The sequence below is a fragment of the Octodon degus genome, unplaced genomic scaffold (genome assembly GCF_000260255.1).
Source record: "Octodon degus isolate 3935 unplaced genomic scaffold, OctDeg1.0 scaffold00063, whole genome shotgun sequence".
Classification (NCBI taxonomy): domain Eukaryota; kingdom Metazoa; phylum Chordata; class Mammalia; order Rodentia; family Octodontidae; genus Octodon; species Octodon degus.
In genome coordinates, this window is record NW_004524639.1 from 10,012,232 (window position 1) to 10,025,785 (window position 13,554).

The following is a 13,554-nucleotide window of genomic DNA, read 5'->3' on the forward strand; positions in this document are numbered from 1 at the left end:
CTGTTGGGCAGGCCCTCTCAGCCCAAGGGAGTGGCCTCCACAGCCTAAGTAAGGCATGGAGTCAGAGAGCCAATCCAGCCAAGCTTCAAGTTGACACAATGTATCAACTACCACAGTGTGACTGGGTGATTGAAAGCAAAATATGTCCTAAGAGAGGTGGAGGAAAAGAAAAGAGAGGGAAGCAGGTTGAAAAACAAGTATTTTATTACTGCAGTTTCTATTCTAGAAATAGAAATACTTCATAAATGTTATCACTGATTGCAAGGCCAGAGGATTGGACCCATGAGCACTTCAGGATCTCTGGAAGGGTAGACATAAATTCTTGCAGTATTATAGAAGATTAATTTCCGAACTTATAGAAATCAAACCTGAGCTGGTTGGGATCTTGGAGACAGAGAGGGGGATCATGTAACTATATCAACATTTTCATTTAGGACATATGTAGGAAGTGTCTTTTTCTAAATACCTCTGTTCCATTAGCTGTATTTTTTTTTCATTTATGTGCTAATGTCAATTTTTAGGCACCCAAAGCGAAACAATACAGTTGCTCTGCCATCTGATATAACTTACCTTTTTTCTGACCAGTGTAATCTGTGGAACTTTTACTTTTTACTCAATAATATTTATGTTAATGTTAGGTACACTGGTTTCTAAATGGCAGTTTATATTACTGAGAAGCAGAGTGAAATTTAAATACAGAAAGACAGATGCTCTCTCTTGCCCAGTAGAGCTGTGGGTGAGCAGTTACTCACAGACCAAGGGTGGTCCCTGGAGCTTGGAGTCAAAACCACTGGGCTGTGCATGCCTGTCATCCCAGCTCTCTGGGGGGCTGAGGCAGGAGGACCATGAGTTCAAGCCAAACCAGGGTAACCTGGGTAGTGAGAGCCTATCTCAAAAATTAAAAGTGCGGGGGGTGGGACTGGGGATATAGCTCGGTGCAGAGGCCCTGGGGTTCAATCCTAAGGCAAAAACATGAATCAAAGAAAATGGCCCTAGTTCCAGTGACCTGTTTCAGAGTGAGAGAGAGCTGAATGGAAAATCAGGGATGGAGAGAGAAAGCAAAGCAAGAGGAAAGTGTCTGATATGAAGGTGCCGCTGCTTCCCTCACACAAGCGCACGGACATTATGGTCTTTAAGCCCTTCCTGGACCTCGACATGCAACCAGTGCTCTTCATCCCCAACGTACACTTCGCCAACCTGCAGCAGGGCGTACATGTTCTTTCCATTGCCTCAGAAGAATTGGAGGGTGAAGGATCCATTCTAAAATGGGGCCCATATGGGATAGAAGATGAGTTTGCCACCCCACCCTCTGCCAAGCTGACCCGGATGGAAAAACCCAAGAAAGTGCTGCTCTACGTGCAGGAGGAGGCAGAGGAAGTCTTCTATGCCCTGATGCTCAGACTTCCATCCCTGTGACCCCCGAGGCTATCTCTGACAAATATGACATCTCACATGATAAGACTGGGAAAGAATTCAAGGAGTGTAAAAAAGATAGCCTGGTGAACATGGACTACAACATTGTGAAGCACTACTCCAATGAAGACACCTTTCAGCTGCAGATGGAGGAGGCTGGGGGGTCATACAAGTTCATGCTCACGGAGATCTAGGCCTGGCCCCAGCCCTGGGTTCAGAGCCGGTGTCCTGTAACGTTGTTGCTGTCACCTGCCCTGCAGAAACAGGTGAGGAAGGGGACCCCTTCTGCCCTGAGACAGATAATTCGAGTGTATGAGCAAGCTTCTCAGAGGACAGAAAAGCCAAAGTCCTCACCTGCCTGCGGTGGCCCTAGGTTGCTGCTGCATGGTTGCTCACAGTGCAGGGCTGTTGGCCTTGTCTACACACACAGGGACTACACATGGGGGTGCAGGAGGCCCTTGTGGGCTCTGAGAGTAATGAGCACAGCCCCACCTCTGCTCTTGTTCCCCCTAGTTTGTGTTTACTCCATGGGGTAGCAGGCCAGGAGGGACCTGCAGCCTTCTTGTGAGCTCCATGGGTAACAGCATAGAGTGGTGAAGACGCAGCTGCCTTGTGCAGAAGTGCAATATTGAAGTGAAGGTCCATTTGGAAATGTGTACATAAAGGCCGATACAAATGTCTAATATACTCCCTCGGAGGCCGGGGACCACAGCAAACACGGGCAGCAGCCCTGGAGTCTCACACATAGAGGCCAAGTTCCTGGAACGATGAGGACATGCAGGTGTGACCTGGGCCCAGCAGAGCAAGGTCTGGCTGATGACTAGCTTTGCCGGCTGCTGTGTAGATGGGCACACAACATGACTGAAGTCTTCATAGGTGCTGGTGGCACCAGGTGTCCTGTCCCTTAGAAACAAGCAGTGAAAATGATTGTGACCCCAGAATGGACCTCTTCCTCCTCTTCCTTGTCTAAGAAATGGTTTCCAGCTATAATCTCTGCACTAGCACTGGGGAAGCTGAGGCAAGAGTCATCACTTTGAGTTCAAGGCCAACCTGGGTTATATAATAAGTTCTAATCAATCTGGACTACAGAGCAAGATTCTGTTTCAAAAACCCAAAACAAGAGAAAGAATTGTTTATTGAAGTTTGATGATTTGTAAGGTTTACAATTCTAAAAAGTATTTGTGAATTTCTGAGACCTCACTGTGCCAGGGGAATAGCTTATACACGTGTTTAAATATATAAAACTCCTTCCAGTTTAATTGGATAAGAGAAACACTAAGAGAATGAAATCACTGGCATCTTTAGCTTCAGAGAGCAGCTAGAATCTGTTGTTCATCTCAGCAAAATTAATAGTTGCAATTTTAGGTTAAAATATTTTTTTTTTTGTGGAACCGGGGATTGAACTCAGGTCCTTGTGCTTGCCAGGGAAGCGCTTACTCCACTGAGCCATCTCCCTGGCCAGGTTAAAATATTCTAATGAAGTATATAAACTAAATTGCCAGCTTTCTAAGGTATTGTGGGAACATGTTTCATTTGTTTTTTATATTATTTTTATTGAGAAAGAAGTAGCAATGAGACAGTTTCAAAACAGTTTAGGACAGTTACAATAATTAATTCATTGCATATTGTTGTCTTCATAGTAGTTATTCATAGTACAAGATGTAGACATGATATCTTGTCTAAATGCTTAGTTCAAAACTTTCTTCTCGTTGAACTAAAAGAAAGTAGCTGTATAACTATGCTAACTATTTTGTACATAAAGATACATATTTTTTCACTAAAAATGGTCCTTCATTTATATCCTGCTTTTTTGTTTACTTTGTCAGAGTTGGGTATTCCATTGCCATTCATATATTGGAGGTGCATGAATTCAGCAAATTAATCTAAAATAGTCCAGTAGTCTATAATAGTAGTGGGTTATCCACATGACTGGCAATGTTAGAAATATAACCATGTTTTATAAAATTGATTTCTCTCTTTTTCAGTTATATCATTGATGATGTGTTTTAAACCAAAGGGATTAAATTTTATATTTCTATTTCAAAAAAAGAAAGAAATTAAATACAGCAAATCATGGCTTTAGTTATTCCATTGAAATAGACCTTAAAAATTCTGTAGTAATGATTTATGAATAGGGAAACAAAGTAGCTCCTTTGACATTTCATGTCTGTTTCCAGTGAGTAAACTGTCACCCTAAGAAGAGGATTTTTCAAAGTGCTTGATTTTATAACCTTATTGCCTAAGGTACAATGCCATAGAAATGAAATATCCATACCTAGAAGAAAACATATAGAAGAATCATAATGACAATTAATCCATTTGGATGAAAGTGTAGGAAATGGTTAAAGAAAAACAATAGCTTCGGGGGGCGCTCAAGGTAAGACAAAGTGTTAATGGCAAAAATGGTGAACAGCTTGGTAGAAACATTTTTAGACAGAGAGGACAGCAAGAAGCACTGTCCATACACAACCGTGGTGTATGCATGTAGATTCAGGGGGATTGATAAAGTTAGATTGTAAAGTATAAATAATTTTAAAAGTAAAACCAAAAATATATGCAATTATTCTATGTAATATTTTACTGAAGATTTTTCCCTTTACAAAATGTGAGGCAACCTCTATAATGTCCTTCCTAGGGACGATGGATTTGCACTGAACCTCTCTTACTTTATTACCAATATGTATTATGACAGTAGCACCTGTGCAATGAACATACTTTGCAAAATTTAGCAACAGAATTAGATTGTCATGCTTGAAGTGAATATTGCAACTGTTTAAGTTATTTAAGAAAAATAAAATTAAACCTAAAGGAGTATAAACATTGTTTCTGTACAATTGAAAATTGATGTCTCAGATAGTTCTGGCTAAAATAACACTGCAAGAGAAGTCCTCTATAGCCTTGGAATGATCTCACAAAATTTTCTTTAAATTAGTGCTTTTCCCAGAGGAAATATAAGTTGGGCATTTCCTTTAGATTGGCAAGTAAGTACTAAAAGTGGTATTAATAAGTATCTAAAAAATAAGTATCTACCAAGGAAACTTCATATTCTGAGATTTGCAATAACCCAATAGCTGTTACTGACTTTTAAGAGCAAGACAATTTGTAAATATCAACAGGATATACTCTCCATACAAAAGTATTGGTGTGTTATGATAAAGGAAGTGAACAGTGATAGTGAATTTGTGCAAACCAGTGAATAATCATGTATAGAAACTACTCACATTTATATTTTATTTTCAAATTCTAGTTTGCACAAAAAGTTAAAAAACTTTAAGAAAAGTTGATTAACTCTTAATTAGGAAAATATATATGCTTTAATATTTCGGAGTCTTTATCCATCATTTCTCATGGGTGTCCATATAACTATCTGTGGTGGTTGAAAACATCATAGCACAGTAATATATATGCACCCATCTTTATACTAGGACAATTTGCTATAATCTTGAAAACAAACCAAATATCCATCACCTGAGTAAAGCATAAAAAATGTGATAATTTTATACGATAGAACAGATCTTTGTAAGCTCCTGAAATAACATTTTATCTACATACAAGGATGTACTATGCAATAAATGACATGTAACTAAAATATGTTTAAGTAACATATTTGGTTCAATGAAAATATCTGATGGACTCCAAGATAGAATAATGAATCAAACACAATGAAATTCATATTTTACATTCAACACCAGATACATATTTTAATGTCAATGGACTATTTCTTTTTGAACTGGATGCTTCAGTATCTCCTAAAAGAATTCAAATTCTGAGCTTGAATGACTTTCAAATCCTAGTTTATGGCTTATTTCCAACAGACAACAAAGTGTCCTTCATGGCTCAATCTCTCATGTAGAAGTTTCCTACACAGAAAAATAAACATACATGTACATACATGAGTGTGCTTGTGTGCACACACACTCATGCATGCGCTCCACATTTTATAATACATGAAGTTCATTTTCCTAATTATTTAATAGAGTTTCTGACTGTCTTGCTAATGAAGTCTTGGTGGAAAGTGGATTATTCTTTTACCTATATATTTGAATATAATTGTGTGCTTACTAGAGTTGTATGCAAAATAGATGCTACTCCTTGAGTGTATGAATGCACAAAATATCACAAAACAGTTGGCTATCTGAGTAAAACAGCAGATATTCTTAGTTGTCTTAAATTCATGGGCAGAAATGTCCTTGCTTCTCCTTGTATTCTATGTATGATCTTTGTAAATATTTTCAGAAATTCGCTGGAATTTTGGGAAAAGTCTATCAGTATATGGGCTGGAGAGATAGCTCAGAGGACAAAAGGGCCTGCTTAAGCAAGCTTAGGAAAGCTAGGGACCACAGTTTGATTCCTAGCATCACATGCCCAGTCAGCCTTGCCCCCATGGTGGGCTGAGCCAGCCAGAGTCTGGGTGTAGTGGCACACACCTGTAATCCCTGGGCTTGGAAGCCTGAAAGCAGGAGGATCACTATGTGTCTGAGCTATGTAGTGAGACTCTGCAACAACAACCAAATATATAAAAAAGAAAAATCTACCAGTATAATGTGATGAGGGATGAATACCTTTTTCTAGTGGCAATCAATCTTAGAGAACGTTTTTTAAATAGTCATCAACATTGATTCATCCCCTTTACTCTCTGAGCCACATTGAAGTGCCTCTTGAATGAAGTAACTGTTTCATTTGTGCATTCACTCCTGCAAATGAAAAGAAGCTCTAGGTGATATGCCTAATTGCCTTTTCCACTACCAGATTGCTGCACACTTTTCAATGGCTTTATCTTTGAAAAGAGCACCTGAATCTGTTTCTCTAATTGAGAGTGAATCCTATCTTCTAATTAAGGGATTTGTCAAGGCAAGCAATGGGTTCCTGATGTGTATATTTTGGGATAGGCAGAAAATGAATGCGAGTATGTATTACTTTTTATGCCACCAGCATGGAGTCAAGTGGTTGTGCAGTGATTTTTTTCCAGTCCTTCTTGCATTCCCATGAGAGAGACACTTTTGTTATAATAAGTGATAACTAATCTGTATAGAGTTCATTTTCTTATAACCATAGTAGGATAGAGCTTGCTAATGAAACCTTCCTCAGAAGAGATAAGTAAGCCCCAAGTACACAGACACAGTAAAACCAGAGCTAAGAAAATTTTGAAGAGCTAGAAAATATGCACGTGTGTTATTTTCTTTACTACCATATACAATTTAACCTATCAAGAAAGCACCCTTTTTGACCTTGTGGAAATTTCTTATACAGCTCTGAATAAGGGTTGGATTTTTTTTTTTTTGTATTTCTCTTTTGTCCTTTCTGATAGTCTAAAACACAAGTATGTTTTTCCATGACCTTTCTCTCTATGAAGTGCAAATAACATGCTAACATTTCTTTGACTTTATTTTTACTACACTGCTAATGGTAAACATTTCCTTTTGCTCCTTTAAGTCTAGATCTAGTATCACATTCTATTACTTGATTTCAATAATAATGATTATAAATATAATAAATAGGATATAACACTGATTTTGATAATGAGGATGATGGTTATGGTACACACTTTACTAAATTATAAATTTTATGAAACACGAATTTAACCTATCTTCTTCACTGTTTTACACAAGAACTTTAGAATAATCTCTTGATTGAAAGAAGTATTCAGTAAATATATATGTGAAATGAATGAATGACAATGTTGAAAGAAATCATTGACTGAAAGATTGCTATTTTTTGTAAAACATTTAATTTTTACAACAACCCTTGAAGCATGCATTGACTATATCTATTCTGTGGATGAGAAGACTGAGTTTCAAAATGAGCCTAACTATAGTTGCCTGTGTAGTTAGAAGTTCTTCTCACCCTTTGATATATAATAGGACTACTTGGAGAATCTTAATAAAATGCAAATTTCTTATCAGCAGGTCTAGAGTGGAGCTCTAGTTTCTATTTTTCTTCCAGTCCAAGTGAACCAGAACTCTGAGTGGGACTGCTCTTAGAATTGCAGGCACATGTGTATGGAATTCAGATTCTTGAACCATTCTGCTGTACTGAATCACAATTCTAGAAATGTGAGTCAATAGCTTACACTATAAGCAATGTGTTGGTTACCATAAAGTGTAAAATATTAAAGACTATGTGGAGCACTTTACAAATCAGAAGTGGTATATAAATATTAAAGCGTCATTATTATTTTTAGTTGCTAGAATTGCTATTGCCTGTGATATAAGTTTTGTCTTTGTACTACTTAAAATTGGGCTGTTGTTTCAGAAGTCTATTTTTACCAGTGCATTCCTACAATAGAGGGTTCTAAATTAAACCACTGTTATATTTCTTTATTTTTTATACAAAATTATTAACATATGTTTGTGAAAAATAACAATAACATACATTTTAAAGATTAGTGCATATATATCCTATCTTGATTATTTTTATTCCCCTTGAGCCCCATAATGTCATTGTAATGCTTTTGCTAAGGATAATGTAAAGAAAATTGTTTATGCTTTATTTTCCTTTGAAGATAATATGTATATTGTCAGTACAATGTCTAATAATTTCCATGAAATTTTATACCCTAGACTGATTTAGTTGTTTTAAACTTGAGGGCAAACAATTATATATATATAATATATATGCTAAGAAACAGCAAATTAATAACGTATAGGTTCTTAGAGCTTTGGAATTCATATTCATTTAAATGAACATGGATTTGATTGAAAATCATGCTGAGATTTTAAATTTCAAAAAATAAACAGTGCTCACATTTTCCATTAATCCTTCTGTCTTCATCTTGATTTAATCATTGTGTAATACACATTTTTATAATAGAGTGCAGGCTATTTCTTAATTTAATATTTAAGTGCTTAATTATACATCATCACTCTAAGAAAATTTTCTTTCAGCTTTGTTTAGCAAAAGAATTGCTGATAAATATGTGGAAAAACACATTATCATAGCTTATATTTTACAAATTAGAAATTCAATATTGGAAAAACTAACGAAGAACTGTGTTAAGCATTTGCACCTTTTTGGCCTATTTTTTCTCTTTCTAATTCCCAGGAAAGTGTTACCTGAAAGTAACTGTGGAAGGAATTGACATAATTTAAATTAAGACTTCAAAAGTTTTTAAATATATAAAATTTTAAAGGTTTCACATTTGAACAATGGCAAAAATAGCAAAACACTTTATATTTCATGTCAATCCCAATCAGTTTTCAGTGGTGACCTAGAGAACTGACCTGAGAAAGATTGTGATTAGTAAGCAACAACAACTGAGAACATCAGAAAGAGGAAGAGAAGCATGCATTCCAGGTATTATCTAGCTCAAGATGTGGACAGAAAATTTTCCAACTTGAAAAATGTACCATCTTTTGTGCTAATACCAAGACTTGGTCATACTATCTAAATGTTTTGAGCCTTGGTTTCCACATATGTGATGTGAGAATGCAATTCTCTCTCATAGTGCTATAGTAAGTATTAAATGAGATAATACTAGGTGTGTAATTGATAGAGTACCTGAACTATTCTACTAGTGCCTCAGAGAAAGTCAGAGGAAAGTGAAAATGTGATTAGGCACCTTTTTTCCATCATCATTAGAAAGTTATCAGATATTTGCATGTCAACATTTGAAAATCCTTCAAATAGATAAATTTTCATTGAAGGCAATAGACCAAAGACACAAGGTTCTTATCTACAAACACTGAACAAGGAAGTTAGGACAATGTAAGGCATGACAGCAATGTACATTGGGAAAACAAAGAAAGTGCTAGTTTTATAATAAATGATTCCTTCCCTCCTACTTTCAACAAAGCTTACACAAGAAGTATATGTGGGTATTAACACCTCTATACTTTCTCCAAACTAACGATCACATCCATTTCTAAAAGTTTTTGCAAGAATTACCTGAATCAAAATTATTAACAAGACAATGAATTGAAAGAGATTTGATGAAGAATAAAAACTATGTATTCACTAAGAAAAATTTAAAATAGAGCTTATTCAGTGAATAAACATTATCTAGTTACAGAAATGTTAGACATACTGTATTCCTGTCTATATATACACATACCATTTCTTCTTTAGTATGTTAGTGAGACTGTACAACCAGTATAAAACAAAGATACTAGAAGATTTTTCTTGCTATAAAGCAAACTTCTTTGTTTGAAAAAAAATAACAGTATGGGAAATAAGGAATAAGCTATTTAAGATGCAAAACATTGAATTTCATTTAGAGCATGTTATAATTATTCAATAAATTGAGCAAGAATAAGCTGTATTATTAGTGTATATTTCAAATATAACATCTTTTTCTGGCTTAGTTGTTCATTGGTCAGCATGTTTTCCTTTGCTAATAGCTTTAAACTTCTCAATGAAAGATATTTCATTTTACTTATTTTATGGACCTGAATTACTCAGAGCATAGAACATATTAAATATATATCCATATAATTGAATGTGCATGGAAAAAAATAAAAGTTGATTAACTTAACCACAAGATGTCTTCATACCAACTCAATATGATTTAACATTGTAATCAAACCAGTGCTGGAAGTCTGCAACATTTTGAAGGAAGATTTGTAGAGTAAAATATCCTCATTTATTATCTGTATGCCAGTTCCTTTGTAGTTATTTATTGTCTCTAGGTGTATGGCCCATTGTACGGCATCTCAACTTCTACAGGTCTTTTGCTACTCCACAAGACTGAAATACATGTTTTGACTGAACTATCAAAAATCCAATCTTTGTATTGTATGAATTGCATGTACTAAGACCCTCAATGATGTTTGAAACTGCAGATAATACAGAACTTGATGAATGTTTTATTCTTATACATATATACCAATACTAAAATTTAATTCAAAAATTAGGCATAAAATAACTTATAGCTTATCAATAATTTTTCATGTCTTAGCAACCTCAACATTTGATTTTCCCTTTTCTTTGTTTAAAAATTTTAAACTTTTATTTGAAGCATTTTGCAGCTCCTGTTGGTACATCTGAATGCCATCACCTTTATTTTTGCACTTTGCCCCATTTTTAAGTAAAATTAGGGTTATGCTACCCTTAACACAAGCACGGTAATACTAGAACTGATAATCATTTTGGCTATTCCTGAGTGGTAAATGGACAGGGAACCCTACACAGTATGGATGGTTTGAACAAAGGGATGATGCATATCTCTGCAAGATGGGGTGGAATGATAGGAGATTTCATCATGCTACTCAGAATGGCACATGATCTAAAACTTACAAATGGTTTATTTCTTAAAATTTCCTTTTAATATTTTGACTGCAATTAACTATAGGAACTAAAATTGAGGAAAGCAAGATTTAATAAAGAGGGACTGCTGTATTTACTCAACTGATTCTATTGTGGTTCTTTCAAATTTGATTTTGGAAATAATCAAAATCCAGGTCTTAACTTCATAAAGCATATATAGTATCTCTGATGTGAAATGAGTTTAGATTTCTGAACAATTGATAAATTGTATTGAAGAAATTTTCTCATCTTTGAAGATTCTGTTGTGTATTCTGAAGAACTGCAGGGGTTTCTTGAGCCCGAGTTAGGTCTGGGGACTATAGGTTCTTTTGGTAAATGTCCATGAAACTTTTTAAGGTGGTGACCTACTGTCTCTTTTCTTTTCTAAAAAATAACAATGCTCTGCATTTTTGATTAATACATTCACAATCATCTCATGTTTCTCTGCTCTCCAAATCTGGATAATAGCCAAGTTCAAACTGAGCCTTGTCTGGCTTTGGGAAAACATAAAGCAAGCCTATGCATTCATTAAGAATGAACAGTTTCCTGAGGGACTTCTAGAATTGCACCATGTAGAGTTAAGAGTGTCTGACATGAATAGATATAACTGTTACATATACTTCATGTACACCTCAAGTCTAAAGAGTAATAAAAGGTGATCCCATTTATAGATTTATTTAAAAATATTATTGCTCCTGTATGTAGCTATCATTATACACATGTTTAGTGTATTCTTAACTTGACATGTTTGCAGTATTCAAATTTCAGTGTCTGAGAGTGTCCCCCGCCTCTAAATGTTCTATTTCTTTGCATCTTAAAAAGTTTCCAATGATAAATTGGTGACTTTATATCATTCTTTTGGGAGTATTACAGCAAATATTTTTGTCCATACTCTTTCTAATTTCCATAGAAATAGTAAAAACAAATAAGATATTTCAGAAATAAATATTTGCAGGTGTAGATGGCGTTATACTCTGAACATGATTTATTCAATGATTCATTCCTGGATTCTGAATATTTTATACAGTCTGGAGAAAGATAATATCAAGTACTGCATCATCTAGGTATATTTTGTATTTTGGTTTAAATTTCCCACACAATAATTATTACAGCCAAGAACCATATTGTGCAATGAACCAAATTCTCCTTCATAAACCATATAAATTCTCTGAATACAAATTAAGTAGAATTCAAAATAAACATAAGCAATAAAGTTACAATGTCACAGTCATTATTCATTTACTATAACCTAGCATCTATTTTGGTAGAATATATTTACAAATCAATTCTTTTTTTAAAGACTTAGATAATTGCTTCAGCAAAATATTAGCATCAATGTTGTCAACCTAAGCAATCAATTCTAATCTCTCTATAACCCAGTGTGTAATGTGGGAGCCTAAACTAAAGAGTAAAGAAAATTAGTTTGCAGTTTACATGATTTCAAGGTTTTGTTTTACTTAGCTCATTTTCATTTTAAAGAATTAGTTAGTAGACCCAGACAAATAGCTCAGCGGATTAAAGCACCTGCATAGGCAGACACAGGGACAGGGGATTCATCCCCAGACTGCCCTGTGGGCCCCACCCCAGGGGGGGGGTGGTGCATGCCTATAATTCCAGCACTTGGGAGACCGAAAACCTGAGGATCACTATCAGTCTGATCTGTGTAGTGAGACCCTGTAGACACTGTATTAAATACATTAAAAATAATGTGTATATTTTGTTAAAATCGTACATTTCTTGGAGGATATATTCTCAACATTCATTTTGATGTATCTTAGAGCTGTCTTGAAGACAGAGACATAATCTGTCACTAAAAATTGTGATAGAGCTCCCAAAAAACTTTTGGGATTTTCATGAATTTCTAAATGTATAAAAATAACATTCATCTATCTTCTCAGTCATATATCCATACTTATCCATACTTCAGTAGTATGGATGCATTCACATTACAGACATCTTATTTTTAAAGAATATAAACCATTATAGGAAAAGAAACATATCTCAATTTGTAGGTAGTTAGCTCTAAAGTCTAGAACTGTGTCCTGATCTTGGAATCGATGAACTTCAGTACTGGCTTCCCTTAAGTTCAAGGCTCAAATGTTCTTGAAAGTAAACAATAGATTTGTAGAGCATCAGCACATTTAGCCTTCTGCCAATTTCTGAATATAGAATTATGGCCCAGCATTTTGCTCTAAAAGTGTGACAGTTTCTTTCATGTGAGAAAACAATGACTTTCCTTTTTAAAAAAATAATTTTTATTCATTTAAATGAGAAATAGAGATACAATAGAATTGAAACAGTTTCAAAACAGGTTAGTAGGATGGTTACAATAATTAATGCATTGCCTATTATTGTCTTCATAGTAGTTATTCAGAGGACAAGATGGAGTTTATTTCCTATAGTAGGTTAACTATTTTGCAGTTCTTTGATATACCTTCTTCAGTTTTTGAGTTCTGTTTTGCTTTTTAGTCCTTACAAATTTCTACAAATTTTCACCCTTAAATTGTAATTAATATTTTCAATGGCCATTAGCAGTTGCCAGATTTACAGGATAAAAGCCACCATTTTGCCATCTGACTTCAGAAAAATGAAAGTGCATAATATGTTGTATTTTCTCTTAAAGTCCTTTGGATTATTTTGGATATAAATTTCTTGTTTACCTCTTCGTATGGATTTCACTAATTTAGTGTTCTTCATTACCTGATACCTTCCAGTAACTTGGCATAGTGGCTAGTCTTTAATTCTGGATGTAGGTCACCCTAAGAAATTTAGATTATGTTGGATCTCAAGTGCTAAACTATAAAAACCTATTTAGATTTTTACTACTTAGTAATTTACTTATTTCTACTTAGCAGTTTTTAATAGTTTACTGATTTAGCCACAGTTATAAATAGTGAATAA